Genomic DNA, 23,036 nt, shown 5'->3' on the forward strand with positions numbered 1-23,036 from the left:
TTCCAAGTGGAAGCTTCTATTGTCCTCAGTATGTGAATTCCCCTTCTAAGTACTGATGTGTGACAATACACATGGTGTATTGCCAACAGAAGAAGCTCACGTGAGCTTCAGCGTAGTTTTTATTGGTGCTTTATTCCATAGGCATGATCCGTTGTTCAAAGGGCCCACCATGAATAATAGACTCTCTTATCACTTGGGAGATTCCAAGGGTTCATAAGTTACCTCCTAGGAGCCAAGTGCAAAGGCTGGACCTCTCTTTGGGTAAGGCCAAGTTCCTTACCATGTTGTATGATATACTGTTTTCTTGGAGAAAAATCTTCAATTCCTTAATATTATATAAAATACAGTTTTAGGAGCTCAACTTATCTCAGTTGCATTTCTCTAGAAAATCCCTAATATGTTAATTTCTTTGGGGTCCTGGAAACTTTGAGTAACCTTGGTAACAAAATATATACCTCATATCACTTGTCTACAAAAGCCATCTCTATGTTGAAGTGTTTGATCCCTACTGTAAAGTGGGAAATAATACTTTGGACTTGGAAGGTGGGCAGACAAAGAGAATTCTGATATCCAATAGCCATTAGATCTTGTAAAAGTTTCATATTCTTTCTGAGCTCCCACTCTCTCATAGATACAGAGTTAATAATAACAGTCATATATCACCGGGACTAAAGAAGATCACATGTAAAATCTTTAATGTATCATAGGAGCTTAATAACTATTCTCTTCTGGAAAAGATACTGCTTGGTGTGACTTTGTGTTTGAGAGGTATCTGATACAATGTTTGCCTACCAAGTGTTCTATACCAGATGTATGCATACATTATTAAAACAAAACAGAATTCATTCACTTCATCAAATATTTATCTAAGTCCAACTGAGAAGTGTAAAGCTGTATGCTAGTGACTGAGAGAGAAAAAGGCTAGTTTCTGTCTTCCTGGAGAGAGAACGTTTTCATACATATATTTGACATAAGTAGACCGGAATAGGCGTAGAATTAAGCAGCCTATCTGGTGCATAATGGAAGTGCAAGGGAGAAGGAAATTTGGGGTTACTGGAGAATGCTTCTCTAAGAAGCTGATACGTTGTGGAAGACCCAGGATTTTAGGAGGGCTCTGACAGCACTTTCAAGAATAGTGAATACCATTTTTCAGAATTTCTGAATGAATTTACTGGGTAGAAAAGTGAATTTTGCAGCAAGATGGAAATAAATTTATCATGAATATAGAAACAAAATATGAATAAAATGATCTTATATCAGAAATGAGCTCTCTAAAATAAGTGGCAAAGTTAAAAAAAAACTGAGATGAAAGCTTAAACTTTATATTTAAAATATCTTGTTTATCTTATTGTAATGTAAAGAGATTGCTTGTGTGCTTTGTCCTTTAAAAACTCAGGACACTTTGCCCAATTTCTGAAATGTAATAAGGCAAGCAGTTCATTTGAGAACTGTGAGTTAACCATCATCAAACAGTTCATTCAGCAAATATTCCCTGGATGTATTCTGTGTGCCAGGCACTGTTCCAGGCTCCGTGGGAAACTGACAGTAAACAAGTAAGTAAATACGCAAAATGTCAGAGGGTGTTAGTACCATTACGAAAATCAAAGCTGTCTAATGGGTGATAGAGAGTGTTGGAGGAGAGTAGAATTTGTTCTTTCATAGAAATATGTCAGGAAGGACCTCGTGACAGGCATCTTAGCAGAGACAGTTCTGACTGTCGGAGCAAGTCCGAGAGATCTCCGGGGGTGAGGGTTCCAGGCAGACTAAACAGCAAGAGCCAGATTCCCCAAGTCAGAGCATGCATGGGCCTTTCCCAGGAACAGCAAAGACTCCGGGAGACTGAGGGAGGGAGAAAGCAGCGGAGGTTACTACACTGGGCTCTGTAGGCCACTGCAAAGATTCTGGATTTCATTACAAGTGCTGTCTCCATAACCCACGCCTACCTCTTAAACGTTGTCTTCACATCTTGTCTTTTCGTTCCCTACACCTGTGCTGCCCAGTATGGTGTGGCTACTGAGAACTTGGACTGTGGCTAGTTCAAATGGACAGTATGGAAAAAAATTAAAATATCTCACTAATTTTTATATTGTTTAATATGTTGAAATGAACTTATGGATATATTGGGTTAAATAAAGTTTTTTTAAAAAACTCAACCTACTTCTTTTCTTTTAATTAACATCTTTGTTTTGAGAGAGATTTCCGTGCAATTGTAAGAAACAATACAGAGAGATCTTATCCTCCCTTTACCCACTTTTGCCCAATGGTAACATCTTGCATACCTACTATCACCGTATTACTGCCAGGATACTGACAGTGATACATCTTATTCAGGTTTGCCTAGTTTTAATTGTATTCGTGTGTGTGTGTGTGTTTAGTTCTGTGCAATTTTACAACATTTGTAAATACATGTTTCTACCACCACACCAAGACTCAGGACAGTTCCTTCATCATGAAGATCCATCTTGTACCTTTATAACCACATCTACCCCATTCCTGTGCTTCATCCCTTCCTCTGTCCCTAACCTCTAGCAACCACTAGTTTTATGTAATTTTGTCATGTCAAGAATGTTAAGTAAATGGAATCATATAGGACATATCCTTGGGACTTGGCTTTTTCATCTTAGAATAATTCTCTGAAGGTTGATTCAAGTTGTACGTACAGCAATAGTTCATTCCGAGTAACATTCCACACTAAATCCTCACCCACTGGTTATTGGTTCTAGTTTTTGCTATAATGAATAAAGTCCCCATAAACATTTCTGTGCATGTTGTTAACATACATTTTAATTTATCTGGGGTAAGTGCTTGAGTCCATCGGCCATATTGTATTTGCATATTAAGTATTATAAGAAACTGTCAAGACATTTTTCCGGAGTACTGTACCCACCTCTTTTTACTTTTTGTTAACATGGCTACTAGAAAATTATAGTGACATATGTGGCTCACATTTCTATTGGTCTGTTCTAGTGCATCCTGTGTGCCTTCTTTCCATCTGGAGTGTGTTTTCATTATCCCTCACAAATGCACATGAACTTCTATGGCACAATGGCTAAGAGCAGAATCTAAACCCAGATGGCCTGGGCTGCATCTTGGGTCTAGCCTTTACAGACTCTGTGATTTGTTAAGATATTTAGTGCTTTTTTTCCCTCTGTTTATGTGTGAATGGGATGATTGTAGCAATGCTGACCTCATTGGATTGGTGCAAAGATTGAGTGCATTAGCACATGTGAAGTTATTTCCTGATGACACCATTTGACCCCTGGCCAAGAGCAGATTTCAGTCCTCATATAGACTTCCACTGCAGTCAACACGCTCACTAAAATCATAATTATAGGATTATTTCATATCTTTCTCCACTAATATATGGGCAGTGACCTCATCTACCTGATTCAGTGTTATATCCTCAGTGCTACACAGAACTGGCCAAAAGAAGGCAGTTAATATATCATTGTTGAATAAATGAATGAATGAATGAGTGAATGAATGAATGGCCTTCAATGTAAGCATTTACTCACGATTTACTTAAAATAATATTTTAATTTCTTCTTCCTTAATTTCTAAAAGTCAGGTATTATTCATGTTTCTCTGATTCAGAAAACTGGGTCTCTATCTTAAATTATGTGAATAGTTTTTTACATGTGGGTCCCATGTATTGTGGAATAAAAAAATGTTCTGGAGTAGTGATAGAATTCAATGGTGAAAAGTATTAACACTCATATATATAATACTCTTTGATTGGTAGTTTTGGTTCAATTGCTCAGTTTAAGTAATCATTCTTTTGTTGCTCTGGGATTCCCTGAAGGTTGATGGAATTTATGTTACTTAACTGCTTTCCTTGAGTTTATAGGCCTTATGAAGACTGATCCCGCAAAGCATCAGTAGGTGACAGTAAGATTGAACTTTGTGCTTCTGCAGATAACTACCTCAGTATTTCAATTATTTAAGGCCTTAAATAGGTAAGTTCTATGACATTCTAGGGAAGTCAGAGAAAACCATGACTTGACATAGATAATTTTAATTTACCTGCTCTTTGTTTAAAACCCAAACCATGTACCAACTTCCAAGAGCACATGCCTTTTTCATTCACACACACACACACACAGAGTCACACAAACACATTTTTGTTGGTGACCCACCTTTATCTTTTTACCTACTAAGGGAGGTTGCCGTAGTAGAAAGAGCACTGACTTACGGTTATTTTGATCTAAGGTGAGCAAGGCCCTTGCTATAACTCCATGGTCTTAGACCAGTTAACATGTTTCATCCTTCATTTCATTTGCAAAGTAATGGACGTGACAATAAGATCTACCAAGTGGAATTGTAGTGGTAACTAAATACGAGAGTCCATCTATAGATCCCTAACATAAAAAAACAAACTCTCCATATTTGGATGTAGCAGGTCATGTGCTGAGTTCCATGGACATATACATAGACATACATTTTCTCCAGTTTTACCATCCGCCCTCAAGGGCAGCTATCATTAGACCAGTGTTATACCTTAGCATGCTGAGTATCAGAAATGCACTTTAACTTCCCATGGTTTCATGACAAGGCTTTGCCATAAAATTATGACCCTCAACTCTATAATCAGTAGAAGAACAAAATGATCCTCTTTCCATTTAAATAGCTGAGCTCAAATTGGTGCTGAAGTGGGGAGGGTATAGCTCAATGGTAGAGTGTGTGTCTAGCATGTATGAGGTCTTGGGTTCATTCCCCAGTACCTCCATTCAAGATAAATAAATTTTTAAAAAACCTAATTACCTCCCACCCAAACTAAAATAAATAAATGAATAAAGAAATAAATAAATTTTAAAAAATCTTTAAAACTTTGTATTAAAGCATATCCAGGTGTAAAAGATCATGATGATACTTATTTCCTGGTTTAATGATTTTTAATACTGAGTGGATTCAAATGATACAAAATAAGATAAAATGTGATAGTATTTATTGAGTATTTACTTTGCGATCAGAACTACATTAAATAATTTACCAGATTATTATTTACTGAGATATAATTGACAAATAATATTGTATAAGTTTAAGGTATACAGCATGTTGATACCATACATTTCTGTATTGCAATATGATTTCCACCATAACATTAGCTAACACCTTCAATGTGTCCCATAACTTGCATTTCTTTTTTTTTTTTTTTTGTCTTGAGAAACGTAAGATCTAGTCTGTTAGCCTTGAAGTATATAGTATAGTATTGTCACAATAACAACACAGGTAATTACTATTATCATTCCTATTTTACACTTAAGGGCACAGGCTAAGAGAGATTAAATTAGTGGTTCAAGGTCAGAGTGCTAGTAATTATTAAAGCTAGAATATGATTCTGTGTAATATGAGGGTTCAAGCCTTCACCAGTGATGCATGTTGCCTCTTAGTTCAATAATTTAAGTTGGTCATTTGGGTTAATCATGGAGAAGCTGATGTGCCCCGTGTTTTCATTTGCCATATATTTTTCAACATTTTTTATTCATATAGGGTCTGGTAAAATAAAATCAGGTTCTCTCCTATGCCATTACATTTATCGTGTTCCCATGGCCTTTATAAATAAAATAAACAATAATAACAACAAACCTTTGTCCAAAGTGACCTAAAATTCTAGCTCCTACTCCCATTTCCTTAGTGCAGCCCAAAGCCTTTGACGTCATAAATACCTGTATGCCAATAATATTGAATTTTCATCATCAGGTAACTCCAGGGTCACAGATAAGAAAGCATAACATTATATTTTTTTACAGTCACTCCTTTTACCATATTTTAATAGATCTATAGTTACCCTCTAAAATAACAATATTAAATGGATTATTTTCTCTTATTATAATACTCACTCCTTACTTAAAGATGACAGTTTCTTTGAACATCCATTTCCATAATGCACAGGAGTCTATGTTTGGAATTTGTTCACTTTCTCTCTACTGTACATCTGTTCCACACACCTATTGTTATGTGAAAACTGTTGCCTATAGGATCACTTTGCCTCTGTTGCTGTTTTATTATTGCTATTCTCTGTCATTGGAATGCTCCTATTGTGGAGCCAGGAAAACTTTCAACCTGGAGAACATTTGCTTCAAATAGTACAGAGATATTTATTTGTGTTTTTACTTATTTATTTATTTCCCTAAAATATCAACTTTGGTTAATAATTATATACAGGCTTTGTTCTCCTTATCTGGATGTCAACAGTAATTGGAATCCATATCCATATCCTACCTTGCAATCATGCTGCAAAAGGCTAATAAATTCCCGCTGAGTGTGTTACTTGTTAAATTTAGTGCATTACATTCAGAGTAATGAATAAAACCAGTGGGCCGTTACCGTCTGGCTGGCTGAGGAAGGCTCTCGAACAGCCAGACTCCCCCGAGGCCTTGAGCCGGCTTAAAACGGTGACAGGCGGAATCAAGGGAGTCCCTGAGCGTCACCGTTCGGTTTGTCTCCTTTAATTTCCTCTTCTGTGGAGACTCAGAAGGCTGTGGCGAGGTGAGGTCATCCTGATCATTAATTCACCACACTTTCATAAAACGCTGCATGCTCGGGTTTCATTGACAAGCAAATAACGGTTTCGATAAATAGTTAGGTATTCGTGTTTGGCAGAGAGATGAGAATATCATTGAACACAAACTTGAGGCTGGGCCTCCATGCAGTTTGCTTTGTGTGTCTACGTATGTCTACTGTGTATTCATTTTGCTGTATTAAAGATGCACATAGATATTTTTAGATGAGTGAATAGTCAATGTCAAGCCCATGGATATATATGTACTTATTTCCATCTCATATTTATTGAACACACATAGACAGTTACTGAAAAATGGCTACCATTCTTAAGCCTATGTGTAGCTCTTTCTTAATAAATAAATATATTCTTCATACGAAAAGATTCTTTCTTAAAATATATTATCATAAAACTGAACACGTGCTGTAAATGCACAAATGCAAATGTTAGAGCAACGTGGTCTGTGTTCCCAGGTAACTTTTTTCTTGCTCACTGAGAGCCAATCTTTATTCTCCCAGCAAATAATTGTTATGTGCTCTGTTCTGTGCCAAAGCCAGCTGACTCCCTTAGTCCTTTGGGTTATTGCAACTGTAAATATTCACCCAGAAACAGCTAGGTTCCCAAAGAAAGGAATCGAAAACAATTTGTATGAAATGACCGCTTACATTATGCTTGAATGTCTTGGAAATTCTAGCATAGAGTGTCCTCTGCTATCCATGATAGAACATCTGGTTCCAAATAACATGCTGTATCTCATTAGAGAGATAGTAGATCTAATTATACAACATATAGGTGAGATCATTATAGTAACATTATCTCGATGAGGTAAGTAAAGTACATGAAATCTAACACTGTAGCTTGAAAAAACTTTTAAAAGCAAATGTAAGGAATTAATGACCACATAACTGTACATTAAAAGATGCTGAAAACCAGTCATGACTCTGACATGTAATGGAAAATAGAATAATAGAATGATAGGTACTCTGATTAATTCTGCTGGAGATAAAAGTAAACTTCTTGGGCAAATATTATCTTTTAATGCAGAGAAATTCATTTTTAAATAAGATAAAACAAAAAGGCAACAGAAGAGACATAGATTTTGTTGTTTTATGTTTATTCTGTTACCTTTTTTGGCACTTCTACTGTGTCAGAGATTCTCAAACTTCAGAGTGTAACAAAATCACAGAGAAAGCTTGTTAAAACGCAGATTGATGGTCCCAGCCTCAAAGCTTCTGGTTCAGTAGGGCTGGGTGGGGTCTGACAATTTGCATTTCTGAAATGCCCAAGTGACACTGATACTGCTGGTCCAGATCCTATCTGAGAACCACTGGACCTTGTGAAAATCACTATAGAAGACATTTAACTCACAGTATCTTCTTGATTATTTTTCTGTAAGATGAGATTCCAAGGATCATATATTCTGCTTAATATTTTTCAATCAAGCTATAGATCTTGGAAATTCAGATTCTATTACAAAGTAAGCATCCTTAACTATAATTAAGTCTTCTGCCTGACAAGTACATTGGGCATATTTTTAACAACATATTTTTAAACAACAGAACAAACAATAAAGTAAATACATATTACCTAGCAGGGAAGAGGCCAAAAATGAGAAGTTATCACTCCATGAAGCTAATTTAGCTCCATCCTATCTGTAGATGTTATCTCTTTCCTAAGGTATCTGAGTGTGCAAACTACCAAGTTGATTGATTCTGATGTACAGCATAGGGACTATAGTTAATAATACTGTGTCGTATACTTGAAATTTGTTAACAGTGTAGATCTTAAGCATTCTTATTATACATGTAAAAAAATGGTAAATATATGAGGCGATGTATGTGTTAACCTGATTGTGGTTATAATTTCTCAAAGTGTGTGTGTATCAAATCATCACATTGTACACTTTAAACAATTTTACTTGTCAATTACACCTCAGTAAACCTGGAAGAAAAAATAATAAGTAAATAAATAAATTGGTTTATGCTGTCAAATTTTCAATTTAAAAAAGTAGCAATTTACTAAAGATTGTCATCATATATAAAACAGCTAATTAGCTCCTTTCCTTGTAAAGGAATGATAACTATAGCTGGAATAGTTTTGCTAATTTATTACCTAACAGTTTAGAAAGATGCATATAATAAAATACCAGCAAAAGTTTGCATATGAGTTTTGCTTGTGTTTGTTTTTATCTGCATCTTATCACAAGTCAAGCATTATAATTGTTATGGTAACAATTGATGTTCAAAGGACATTTCTAGAGAGAATATTTTCTTGACTCTATTCGGGTAGCCTTCAAAATTAGATAATCTGGTCCATATTCTGAACTCACATAGCTGAGGCTCATAAAATAAGGGAACATCCATGTGATAGTCTGCCTAAAAATATAGGAAAAGATGGTAGGTTCTTAATATCAGGGCCATGACTTCAAATTTTCGTGTGGAAGAGTTGAAACCAAATTTATGAAATAAAGTTCTTAACTTTGAAAAATTGGGATATAATCTGTTTCTCCATGGTGGTTTTATCTGAGCTATCTGATTAACTCTGAGAAACCCTCTTATTGTCCACTCTTACCCCAAAACACAGCTGTATACTCCAATCATCTGCATGTTAAAAATGATGCAATAGTCACTGAAATGATACAAATGCTTTTCAATCATTTTGATGTAGTTACCCCAGTCCAGAAGGAAGTTCTATTTCTGAATCACTTTTAAGTATCCAGAAAAGCTCTTTCTTATGTTGTGTTATATCCACAGGCAAAACTGGACTGAGGGTTCAGATTCCATTGACTCTCCTATGTCCTTATTCTTGGCTGCATTCTGTAGTCACATGAGGAGCTTTAGAAAATACTGATGCCTACCTAGGTCTCAGCCACAATTATTTGGATTTAATTGGTCTGGTGAGCAGTTAGGTCATTAGGATCTTTTAAGAATCTCCCCACGTGATTACAATGTGCAGCCAAGTTTGAGACCAATGTTTACAATTATTTACAGGTGACTCCATTAAAAGGACTAATAACGATAAAGTTAGTGTAGACATCTCACTTTCTGAGACTATTAGCACAAGGGAAATAGTAAAGTGCTCATTCCCATTAGTATGGATTTGTCTGCATGTGTGTATGTTTGACCATGGTTGAGATGGGGTTATCAAGGTGACGATTTACTGTAATCTTGGTGGAAACACGTTTATGGGAACATACACTTACAGAAGCAATGTTTATTATTATGGGAGTTTAAGTTTTACTTGGTCAGGTTCTTATCTTTTCTCTCCGTTCTACTGTGTTAGTTCCTTACCCAGGATTCTTGAGAATATATGACATACCAGTCTGGTACAAGGACAGGAACACAGCCCTGAAAGAACATAACAGTAAGATTATACAATTGTTGGTAATATGCTTTTCAGAAAACTGAGTGAATGCAAATGTGAAAATCATTGGCAAAGTAAGATACTTAAATTTTTTTAATTAAAAAACAAAAATGAGTTGGTATTAAAATATAGGTTATATGGACAAAAATCAGCAAGAGAATGTAGATGCAGGGCTAGGAGTGGAAGGATCATAAAAGGAAAAATGTACCAAGATTTTCATCTTAACCGAGAGGAGCCAATATATTGATTCATTCTTGTCTTTGGTAATGACACAAGTATAAGGTATAAAGAATGTATGTAGACACGTGAAGGGAAATATAACATAAATTTAAAATATAAACATGAATTATAACTGCCAAATCACCACAGAAGAACTGTATAATTTAAATAACTAAAATCAAGGAAGTTAAAGGAAACGTTAATAACCGGTATCTACAAATACCTGTACCCTACAAACAGAAACTACACATTTATTTTCAAGCATCTGTGGTTTATTTACCAAAATAGATCAGTATTAGTCAAGAACAAATGAATGATAAATAACAGAAATTGCAGAAATCACATATGGTCACAATTGCATAGTACTAAAAAATACATTTTTTCATAAAACTACTCCTCAAAATATTAAAAACAAACAGTAAAACAAAAACATTAAATAAATAAATCATTTGCCTAAATAACTGTTGTGACAAATTGTAAAATAAAATAATAATTGTAGACTATTTAGAAATCTACTAACATTACAGCACCACATTTCAACAGAAGTGTATTACCAAAGCTATTCTAAGAGATTACTGCATAGGCTCTAGCCTTTATTACATTAAAATTAAAGTAAATAAATAAAGTATTTATCTGAAGAACTTAAGTAGACTACAATAAATCAGAGACAAAGGTTAGGGACAGAAGCAATGCAAATTTAATTGAATTAGAGAAATATAAGATCAACAAGTGAATCACAGAATCAAATTTTTTAAGGAATAATCTTTAATTTTATGCAAAGAGTAAAAAGCAAAAAAAAATTAGAAATGAGGAAAAGAATACATGTAGGAAATGAAAAAAAAATGTATCATCATTTCCCCAATTTCTTAGCACCAAGTATTTTTTCATTCATAAATGCCCCACCTGGGACATCTAATGGAAACTGATATGTCATCACAGAGGAAAGTAAAGAAGGCCAACTCTACATATACTTAATCATAAAAAGAATTTAGAAAATAGTCTAAAATAAATGGGAATGTAGGATGTGCCACAGAAAGTAAGACACACCAATGAGGGTAGGTTTGAAATACCAATTCAAAGCAGAGCCAAGCTATAGTTCCTTATTTGGGAACTTACTATGTGTCAGGCATTGTGCCTAAGAAATTTCCATATGTAATCACATTTCGTCTTTCCAGTGCCCGTATCTGGTAGGCTCTGCTATTGTCCATTTTTCAGATAAGGGAACTAAAATTTGGAGAGATGAAAAGGAATATATCTATATAGGTCTACATATATAGATATAAAGATAGCTGAATATATATATAGCCAGAGTTATATCTATACATAGATAGAACTGAATCATTATGTTATACACCAGAAATTAACACTATGTTGTAAACCAGCTATACTTCAACTAAAAAAATAATAATAAAATAAAATTTGGAGAGATTAAGACATTGGTCCGTGGTAGAGATAATAACAGCAGAATCTTGATTCAAACCATAATTTTGCACCCAGTTTTAAGTTATTAAGCATAGTGTTGTAATGTCATGAACTACTTTTATTGATTGCAAAGGATTGAAGTCCATCTCATGGTTTAAGAGAAAGCAGAAATCATAGCAAGGAGTCTGAGGGGTTTCACAGAAGCCAGAGACAGGATGTAGCCAGGCTTCAGGAGCATCAGCAACCAGGCAATAAACACTCTCCAAGATCAGTTTCTACCCACCTCCACCCTCACTACCTCACCTTTTCCCACCACCCCATACTTGCTCCCTCCCTGATCCCCCCTGTGCCATCTTCCCCACCCACACCTGTCACTGGCTTACTCACTTCGGTTCACATGTTGGAAAAACAGTTACTGTGAGCTTTATATCTCCTACTTCAAGCACTCAATGCCCCAAAACGTGAACTTGATTCACTGTTGCTCACAAACCCCACAGATCATGGGGATGGAAAACTCTGGGCACATCTAGGTCATTGTCCATTCTATAACAATCATCAGTTCATTCGTTTAAATCAAAATTACTTGGGGAATGCTCTATGTGTTTGACACTGTCCTGAGTACGGAGAAGGCAGCGGTGAACCAGACAGACAAGATCTTACATTCTAGTGGGGAGAGACAGGCAAGAAATAAACTGAAATATAAGTATCTGAGAGGCAAGTACATGTATTAAATAAATACATAAGCCAATGTTCAATGGTGCTGAGTTCAAACTAGGTGATATATATAGCGAGTGATGGGATGGAGGTCAACGTTAGGTAGGGGATATTTTCTCTAAGATGACTTTCGAGTAGAGACTCAAATGACAAGAAGAAAGAAGCCACTGAAAAAGCAAGAAAGACCATGTTCTAGGAGGAGAGGATGAAAGGTAGAAAATCAATAAGCTGAAAATATTAGTCATCCAGGATGGCCAGAAAGTAGTAAGTGAATGGAAGAAAGATAGGTGATAAGTTAGGAGTCAGAGAGAGAGATGGGGACTAAAACTCTGTGTGGGAGATATTTGAGAGTTATTTAAAGTGGAAAAAGTTATAGCCAGAAGCAGGATGCTCTGATTTGCCCAAGTTGGGTCTGATCCCTTGGGTAATATTTTAATTTGGCTGCTGTTGCTGCAGCCAGAGGGCTGTAAAAGGAGGATGGATATTTCCCCGGGGGGAGCTGTGGTTCTGGGCAGATAAAGCAATGAACAATCCTGTCCTCTTCACAGTTCTGTTCAAGGACCTCTGCTATAAATTCCTTTAACAGTTAGTGTCCATATATTGTCAAGCACCAGTAAATATGGTTGAATTTTCCCCAAACTGTATTCAAATAGATGAATTTCTCATTTTTAAATGGTTACTGCAAACATGTTGTCTCCCCACCCAATTTATAGACCACCTAAATCTAAATGCTTATCAAGCTTCGATGACCTTTAACGTTCTCCTGCCCAGACTCTTTTCCGTTCTTAACCAGAGTTTAGTAGCCACTGTTCAACCTAGCTTTATCTGGATGGTTGTATTTTCAACCAGTTTTAAATATTTTAAAGTTTTCTGATTTTCCATTCAATTTTAAGGCATTTGAAAGGAGCCAGCTCAACTGGAATATCATCCAGTGTTGGAAAATTATCTTTTTTATGCTGATTTGTTGCTTGATTACCTAGTGGCTAACATCTACTTAAATACTATCTCTTGCCTCTAGGCACTGGCTTCCAGTTCAATTTCCTTGGGCTTTGTATCTTTGGTTTTCCATCCTCCAAGCTCTGTTACTTGCCATAATTATTTTCAGTTTTCTTAGTAAAAATGATTTGGATCCTGAGGGCATTTGCTAGATATCAGACAAGGAGCATCATATGGCGATAAAAGTACGTCAAACTAATGGGAAAATGGAGCAAAATAGAAAGAGATGCCAGGAGAAAGGAGAGAATCTGGAAGCAAAAAGAAAAGGGACAGTCAAGATAGTCATCATATCCGAAAACAAAGAAATGGCCCGAAAGAGTTATGAATCGCTGCAGCAGAATTAATGAGATGGAAAATTTCTCAAGGAAAAGAGCCAAGCAGAGATAAAGGAAGGAAAAACCAGCACAAAAGGAAGAAAAACAAAACAGGAGAAAAGAAAAATTTTAACCCCCCCAAGTGCAGGGTGAATGAGTAAAACAAAAGCATGGATAAATTAAGAAATGGCGCATTGCATTAGAGCAAATTTATTCTGTTTTCTTTATTCTTATCTTTAACTGGCTTTGCATTTCTCCGTAGCAAAGCCAAACTGAAAGGATAATTTTGTTTATGTACCCAATTTGCATAATTGTGCAATATAAATTACAATGCTAATTAAGGACAGCCCTTGGGCTTCTGGAATTGGGTCAAAGTGACTCCCTGAGAGGAAGGAGGTTGGGGCATTGGCTCTGTCCCCTCTCCCACCGCAGGGAAGCCGGGCAGGAGCAAAGAACCTCTCTGACAGTGTGTGAAATCTTGTCAGAATTTGTTGAGGACCCAGAACTATATGTCTCACTCCGAAACTTGGCTTTTAAAATCATCTTTGTGTGATTCAGCAATGAGGCGCTTAAAAGCTAAAAGTTCTCTAATCCTCGGGGAAGTCTGTGTTGGTTATCATCTTAAGAGGCTTTTTTTTTTCTCACTTTTTTTTTTATTCAGAGAAAAAAATTTTTTCAAACTGGAGATAACTGAGCGTGAACCTGGCATGCAGTATTTTCTCACTGGACTGTTGCCAGAATTGTCCCAAACCGGAGTATGACTTGCCCCATGCGGAAGCCCAGGGAAACTGACAAGCTGCACTCCAAGCTCTAGTTAAATCCATGTCCTGAAAACTAACCAAGCCGTTGCACCATAACTACATCGAAAATTCAGTCCCAGAGAGTCTGTTCCCTGCACTAGTCATAATAGGGAACTGAAAGGTTTAGGGTTCATATAATCTTTTGCATAGGTTTTTCAAGGAAAGACTATTTCTGAGTCCCTGTAAGTGAAGGCTGCCACGGCTACGATGGAGGAGATGGCATAGGTGTCTGAAGGAGGTGTTTTGCAAGCTTTTTAAAGCTATTGAACCCTGATTGCTAGCAAAGACCCTATTGTATGCAACACAGAGGGAAACGACTCAAAATCACTCAGGTTGGAGTAGGGATAAGGGGAGTGGCAGCGCCGGAGGCCAAAGGTCCTCTCTCAGCCCTCCCTAGCCACTACCCCCACTTCTCCATCTTCTGAGAGAGCGGAAGCCACTTCTGTAAGAGATTTACTATCCACTTACGTAGCAACGCAGCAGTCAGGGATGTTGGTTTTATACACCCAACTTTAAGACACCTGGAGGTTCTTTTCACTGGGATCATTATACAAATAACCGGAAGACACTGGCCTATTTCCTATCCTATGCTACTTTATTCTCTAGGGCATTGTTTCTCAAACTCTTTCACATCTAGGCATTTAAAAATGGTAATACTTCTATGGAACACTTTGGGTAAACTAGGGGAGAATTGGGACTTTGGACTAGGCTGCTCATGTTGCAAGGTGACTGGTTCTGGGGCTCGGATCAACTCGATCCTCCAGTTACTCAAGACCATAAACGTTGGTTCATGGTTGAACATTAGACTAAAGTCTGATTTAAAAAAAAAACAATTAGTCTCATGAACAATTGGGAAAATTAGCTAAATCTTGAGAAGACTGTTTGAGGGTATAGATTTAACCAAGAATAAATTTTCCGACTTATTCTTAGTATAGGAGACAATATACTTTCCATTTTGCTAAAGCTATTCTGAATTGAGTTTTGTTTTCAAACTGGAAGAGTCCTGATTGATATATATTTTCATTTCTTAAAATTCAGATCTAATAGATCATGGTCCAGTTTAAAAATCTCCAGGAGTCACCATTTCATATGGGATAAAGTCCAAATCTTTATCTACTTAAAAACTAATATGTAGGTTTACCAGCAATACCACCAATATGGGGCTGGTGTTCCCTCTCGCTGGTTTCTTGATGGCAGTGTAGCCAAGAGTGGACAGGGTGGTTATCATCTCTGGTCTGGTTAGTGTCTTTTTGTTAGCTTAGTTGAGCAGCCCTCACCAGACAAGTTTTTTGCTACCCCTACAGCTGATACGATTTTTGGTAGATTTTCTTTCTCTTTTTCTTCTATTGCCCAGGGATTTAGTCATTCTAGCCTTTTTCTCTAGCATATACTCTGATCCTAATTGTAAAGGCATAATCTTACAATGGAGATAACTGCTTCTGATGGTTGTATATATATATATATATATATATATATATAGAGAGAGAGAGAGAGAGAGAGAGAGAGAGAGAGAGAGAAAGAGGAGAGAGAGAGGAAGAGAGGGAGAGAGAGAGAGAGAGCAATTACCATGGAGCTGTGATTCTCAAAGTGTGGTCCTTGAACTAGCAGTATCAACTTCACCTGGGAAATTGTTACCAGTGCAAATTCCTGGGCCCAACTTTTAGAATCAGAAACTTTGGGGATGGGGCTTAGAAATCTGTGTTTTAGCAAGTGATTCTCTCGCATAATATAGTTTGCAAACCATTGTCAAGGAGGGTCAGGCTTGGAGAACATCTTGATTGAGGACGTCCTAAATCCCTCTTCCATTATTGAAATAAAAGACACTTCCCTTATACCTTTTTAATTTTTCTCATTGGAGTTTCCTACAGGAGCTGCATCCACTCCAGGGCCGAATCTTCTCTAATCAACTGGGTCTGTAGTTTAACAATTTCATGCCCACTTTGGGTGGGTGACTTTTGTTAGGTTCCTACTTCTCTAAAATATTCCTGGAAGACTAGAACATTAAACTTCCTAGATTTATTCACCACATGCCATCCTATCTCCTCCTGGGTAGAATTTTGAAATTATCTTATATACTTTTCCCCTTCTTAATTTTCCTTCTTGCTGATTTCAAGCTAATATTAAAATCTTATTTCCTAGATGTACAAAAACTGGTGACGTTGTGAGATACAAAACAATCGATATGGCATGGCCAGGGGACATCATTCTAGAGTTAAACTCATGTCATGAAAATCCACCAAGTAGGCAAAATACATTTGCATAAATTGGCCTTTATCTATACTTGCATCATGAATAGCAGTTGTGGACAGAAACAAGCCCTGATTCTGGGTTTAGAATGCCAGCTTTGGAGCCAGGCATCCTGAGCTCAGGTCCTGATCCACCACTCACTGGTTATGGGAACTTATACAAACCTTCTGTGCCTCAGTTCCTTCATCTGCCTGTCACAGAGGATGTGCTCAGTATATTTTAGCTAACACTTTGTTGAAGCAACATCTTGTGAAGAATGCCCACTTGTAGTCAGGCAAAGTTTATATAAACTAAGCACTTACCTCTAAGAAAAAAAAGAGACATATTATGATGACAGAGAATTGATTGAGAATGATTAGACCCACCCTGGGAGACAAAAACAATGACTAGTTCTTATAAGACTTGCAGTATATACTGAAACCTAATGTAACTTTAATTGGTATCCAATGAGATTTAGTATACTTTCCAATTTACCCGAGCCCTGAAACTTGCACCAACTTTAGCTAAGATAATAGTTCTGTTATTTCTAATTTCGTCTCCTTTCATTTGACTGTGAAAGTGCTTCCTTTTTCAGAGCCTCACTCTCGTCTAGCCCTCCTGCTTCAGAACATGTTACCTTCATGTTTATACACAGATTGGGGCGATACGTGGTTACTTCCATGCCTGCAAACACATACTATTGTTTGTGAGAAGTGTTCTAAAATTTGTGACTAGCTCAAAGTTTATGTTAGGATTCTTGATAGACTCAAGTCCAAAAGGGGTGTGGCTTTTCTGCACTTTGGCTGGGCCTGCCAGGAACTGCTGATGACCCCAGAACGTCTGTGTGCTCTTTGAGAGTCTGGGCTTAGAATTTTACTGTTTTTCCACTTTAGACTCTGTATCTTATTGGCTACATTTTTTCCTTCACAGTTACACCCATAATATGCTTTCTAGTCTTGAAAATTCACTTAAATATTACATGTATGATTGTAATATGCTTATTAAAAATGTACTAAGTGCCAGGCGCTGTTCTAGGCACAAAAGATAAAGTGGTTATTAAGGTGCTAGCCATCAGGATGCTTACATTAACTTAGTAAAATAAACTGTAACTTCCTAGAAGGCAAAAACTGAAGCTTATTGTGTCTGTCTTGCTCTTAGTAGAGTACTGGGAATACACACAGATGATCAATAAAAACTCTTGGATTATTAAAATAAATACTACATTTAAAATATTAGGAATGTCTGAGGAACCTGGGTGAAGGAAACATGGCAAGTATAGACTTACGGAGTGGGAGAGTATTTGAGCTGCAAGGTACTTAAAAGGGTATCACTGAAAATACTTGGTTTTTAGATAAGATAACAGAGAAAACCCCCTTGTCAGTCACTGAAAATTTGACTGTGATTGTGTAGCACAGAGCTCACCCGCAGCAGACCTAGTAGGGAGATGTCAGAAGTACTGGGACGAGCACTGAGATCAGGGTGAGACCGAGTTGGCCTCCTCATTTAGCAGCTATATGACCTTAGGCAAGTCGCTTAAGTTCACAAAACCCACATAAAATAGTTCATTCAAACTTTCAGGTATGTTGTCGAGAATTAAAGGAATAAAATATTTGAGAGTTTGGGGGCATTTTTTTAAACATTAACTATTTTTCTAGGCAGACAGGATTGGGTTTGGGAAATGTGTCCTGGATGGACAGATGATGATGAAAATAGGGAGTCACTGGGAGAAGGTGGAACATGCCTCAGTTCACAATCATTAAGGGCTGCCATGAAATTCCACCCCCAACCCCCAAATCTAAATGGATATATGGACCTTCTAGACTGTGTAATTTGATCATCAAGAGATTCAACTGCAGTGCCACTTACAGTTTAGACCATTACTGTGTGGTAGTGTTAATTTAAAAATATTTAACCTCTTTTATTCTGACATATTTAGTACAGAAAACAAATGGGAATTGAAGTATTCCTCAAGCTCGTCATGAAAATGCCTAGTGTACTTTGTGGACAACAATTTCTTGGATTATTAGTCATTCTGCTATTTGTTTTTCAGGAGGTGCCAACATATTGTGAGATGTTCTATATTTATGAAACATAAGACAAACTGTGAAGATAACAATGCATTTTGGGTGAGCCAAAGCAGTAGTCCAAATATCTTGTTAAAATTGAGACCAACACTTTGGGTTGTATGTTTATTCATAGATAGATTTAAAAGTATTATTGAAGGTATGTTTCTCATTGCCACTTTTTAATTTCCCTTTTTAGACTGAAAATCAGGAAACATGAGACCTGGTCCTGACATCGCTTCATCCAGGTTGGATAGCATGTCTTCAGAGAATGTTTCCTGCGCCCCTCCCCCAGGAGAGTTAAGCATTCTTCAGCCATGCTCTCACATTTTGCTCTATTGTAGTTGTGTGTTCATGCACCCATCTTTTGTATCAGACAGGGAGTTTCCTGATGGGAGACACTTCATCTTTTTCTGCTCGGTTATTTAAGAACAGGGCCTGGCACGTTGTTGGTGTTCAAAAAAATGCTTCTTTACTCCAGTTCAATCCATCAAAATGAATATTAATCTCAGACTAACTCTGGAAAAGTGCTACAAGGTTAATTAGGACTCTCCGGAAATATTTTGATTTCAATTTTGATTTAGCAATAACTTGAACCCCAGAACTTTTCAGAACTTGATTTAGAGACATAGAAAACCTGGGCAAATAGTATTTATGTTTTTATATTCCCCCAAGAGTATACTAAGCCTTTCAGGGAAAGAATCTACTGAGGAAATTCATAGAAACTGAATATAAGTGAGCAGAAATAAGTGGCCCAACTGCGTGCATGTATGTCTGTGTGTGTGTGTGTGTGTGTGTGTGTGAGATTTGAAGGTTAGATGGGAGAAGGCAGTGTCAAAATAGCAGATCTTGCCTTTGCTAGTCACCCGCAGTGACAGCCACAACCCAATGCCTACTCAACATCCACTTCTCCTCTCTTACTTAACAGCCATGCCAATTATGGAGAAATGTGTTCAGCTAAAAACCTTGCTTTGGCAACCTCACATGTAGATAAATGTAGTCTTGTGACCGAGTTCTGGTCAATGATAAAATTAATGGCAGCCTCTTGCTGAGGCTTCTAGGAAAGCTTTAGAAGAGAGAAACTCACTGGGATGTTTCTTCATTCGCTTCGCCTCCCTCCCAGATGGATGCCTGGAGACGCGACCATCTTCCAATCATGAGGATTAAATCCACATTTTAGGATTGGTTTCAAGAGGAATTCAGAAGAAATCTGCATCCTTGATGACATCAAGCCACAGTGCTCATCCTGATCTTTCCATCCATGGTCTTGTTGCATAAGACAAGTAACCACTGACTTATTTAAGTCACTGTTGGGTTTTCTTGAAACCAGACAGAGCCCTGATACGTTTGTCCTTCCAGGGAAAAGGGGTGCACATGACTTCGGAGTCTGATGAGACTTTCCATGGCCAAAACCACTCTATTGGAACAACTCCATCTCTGCTCATAGTGCAAGGGAATGGTCCTGAATGACACGTGGGGTCTGAACATTTCTTTGTTAGTTTTTCCTGAAACCTAGGTTTAAAGAACCCATGAAAGTTCTCTTAGAAGTAAATATGTAATTTCTGTGGGCTTCAGTAGATAAATTCAATTGCTATATGTATGCTTAGTTTTGGCAAAAATCAAATAAGCACCATCCCTTACATAATATGGCTTTAATTAAGTTTAGTTCTCTCTGGGTGTGATGCATATTACAGAAACACAATCAATGAACATTGGTGATTTGCTTAAATCTTGCTCTCTGTCCCATTTATGTAATTTATTGTGTCAGTGGTTCTCAAGTGGTGTGCTCTGTAGCTCATCCTCTGAAAATCCTTCCCAGATGCGTTCAAGATTTTTCATTAATTTGTATATTTTATTTTTGATAAGTACACATGCTTGTGACTGGAAAACACCCTTCTTTTAATCCCAGAGGATTATCTGGCCTTGTGAATAATTGATTTATACCCTGCCCACTCCACCCCTATTATTCAAATAGAGATTATTGAAGAAATCCCTGCCCTATAAATTGAGCTCATCTAAAAATGAAAGGGAAAATACGTTAAAGGTTTCTGCAGGATCTGCTATGTATAACTTAGTCTTTTTTCCCATTAATATGATTCTAGAAAAGGTTGCATTCCTAAGTATCAAAACTAGAACACAGTGTTAAAACAAGCAGTGATAAAATCTGTAGTGACATTTGTCCATGGAGGTGATGTCTTTGGTTAGTGAGCTCCAGGACTAGAAACCAGGCTTCTGTCTTTTAACTTGTGGAACAGTAAAAGGACTAAAACTGCTCTGTATAATCACATGAAAAGCTATATTATTATAGGCCATCATTATGTACGTTGTTTCTGTTTATGAATTATAGTGCTTGTCCGTGGGGAGTATGTGCATGGATGTGTATACACACATGCATACATGTGTGTCTGTTTGATTCATTAATCTGGCCTATTAAATATAGCAAAAGAATGAGGAGAAATACTTATACCTTGAACTGAAGGACCTGGCTTAGCTCAGCATCTGTACAATCTACTCTCTAGTGTCCATTCCTTTACCATGAAGATAAAGGAATGGTACCTAAAACTAAAATTGCATTTGCTAGACTGCTTTGCAGCTTGGTTTCTGGGTGAGGTTATGTTTGACCAGCCAGATGTTCTCACATAACACTTGCAAGTGACAGTGAGGCAAAGGTCACACGGCTGGCTGGCTCTGTTAACTTCTAATGACCTTTATTGGGGTACACATTATAGAGAATATAAATGAGCTTTTGTTGGCATACACTTTGTATAGAATATATATTTATACAGAATATACATTTAGTTTGATGAGTTCTGACAGATTTGCAGACCTGTGTAACCAGTAGCAATACAAAGGTACATGATAATCCCTCACCGCAGAAAGGTTTCTTGTGCTCCCTTCCAGGTAGTCTTCCACCCCTGATCCAGGCAACTATTGATCTGCTGTTTATTACCATGAATCATGGTTGTCTTTCCTAGAGATTCAAGTAAGTGGAATCATATATGTATCCTCTTTAAATCTGGCTTATTTCATTCAACAGACTGTTTCTGGAGTTTATCCATGCTCTTGACGTGGTAGGCAGGATTCTAAGCTAGCCCCTAAGAGTCTTGCCTTCTGGCATGCACAGCTTTTTCTCAGTTATTCAATCAAACTCTAATCCAGATGATATTGTGAAGGGATTTCTCTCTAATAAGTTTGCTGTAAGTGGGTGTTTTTCCTCGGTGAGTATGCTGTAAGCAGATGATCCTTTAGGAAAAGTTAGAGATATTTGAAATATGAGAGAAACTCTGCAATTGGTTTTTTAGAGAGAGAACTTCCATGTTGTAGAGCAGGCTTCATGGCAGAGAACACCGAGCAATCTCTAGGAGCTGAGAACAGACCTGTGTTGACAGCCAGCAAGAAAGCTGCATCCTCAGTCTTACAACCACAAAGAACTGAGTTCTGTCCACAACCAAGTGAATTTAGGAGAGACCCTGAGCCTCAGGAGATCACAGCAATGGCCAACTCCTCAACAACGTATCAGAGTCCCAGTGGTTCCATAGCTCCACAAACACTTGAAAGTGTCAGTCAGCTTAATTGTAGCCATTTGAATGGGAATATAATGGTACTCATTATGGTTTTAATATGCATTTCCCTAATGCATGTTAGGTATGTTAATGATGTTAAGCATCTTTTCATGTACTTAGAGGCCATTTGTATATCTTCCTTTATGAAATATGTTTCAATAAATTGCTTATTTTAAAAACTGAGTTGTTTTACTTCTGTTATTGAGTCTTAAGAGTTCTTTATTTAAGTACAATTCCTTTATCAGATATATGTGTTGCAAATGCTTTTTCTCAGTTTGTGGCTTGTGTTTTCAATTTTAAACACTTTATTGAAAAGCAGTTTTTATATTTGATGAAGTACTTTTTATCCATTATTTTCTGTTATTATTGTTACTTTTTGAGTAATCTATGAAAACATTTCTGTGTCAAGACAAAAAATATTAAATTTTTATCCCAGGAATTCTATGACTTTAGCTTTTATTTTTACATCTGTGATTTATTTTGAGTTAATTTTTCTGTGTATTTTGCAGTGAAGGTTGATGTTTGTTTTTCTATCTGTAGATACTTTCAATTTTTCCAGCACCACTTGTTGAAAACTCTCTCCTTTCCTCATTGAATTATTTTGTCTGAAGTATTATGTTTAAAATCAAACGACCACATATGCATGGTTCTACTTTTGAACTACGTATTTTGTTCCGTTTACCTGTATGTGAATTTTTCACCATACTATTGTCTTGATTATTGTAGATTTCTTGGGGATCTTGGCATCTAAGTATTCCAGTTTTGTCCTTTTATCAAGTTGTTTTGGCTATTCTAGGTCCTTGGTATTTCCCTATAATGTTTTGAATTAGGTTGTCAAATTTTCTCAAAAATAA

General features: G+C 36.9%; 1 protein-coding gene across 1 annotated transcript in view; it reads left to right on the top strand.

Moving 5' to 3' along the window:
- LOC105086820 (uncharacterized) overlaps positions 1–22,797 on the top strand; it is a 380,981-nt gene extending 358,184 nt beyond the window's left edge. The window contains exons 10-12 of the mRNA XM_064496518.1: positions 18,607–18,682; positions 18,819–18,867; positions 19,743–22,797. The gene's annotated coding sequence lies outside the window, so the exon portion shown is untranslated. The remainder of the gene's footprint in view (positions 1–18,606; positions 18,683–18,818; positions 18,868–19,742) is intronic.
- The last annotated feature ends 239 nt before the right edge of the window (positions 22,798–23,036 follow it).

This window comes from Camelus dromedarius, chromosome 2 (assembly GCF_036321535.1).
Source record: "Camelus dromedarius isolate mCamDro1 chromosome 2, mCamDro1.pat, whole genome shotgun sequence".
NCBI classification, from domain to species: domain Eukaryota; kingdom Metazoa; phylum Chordata; class Mammalia; order Artiodactyla; family Camelidae; genus Camelus; species Camelus dromedarius.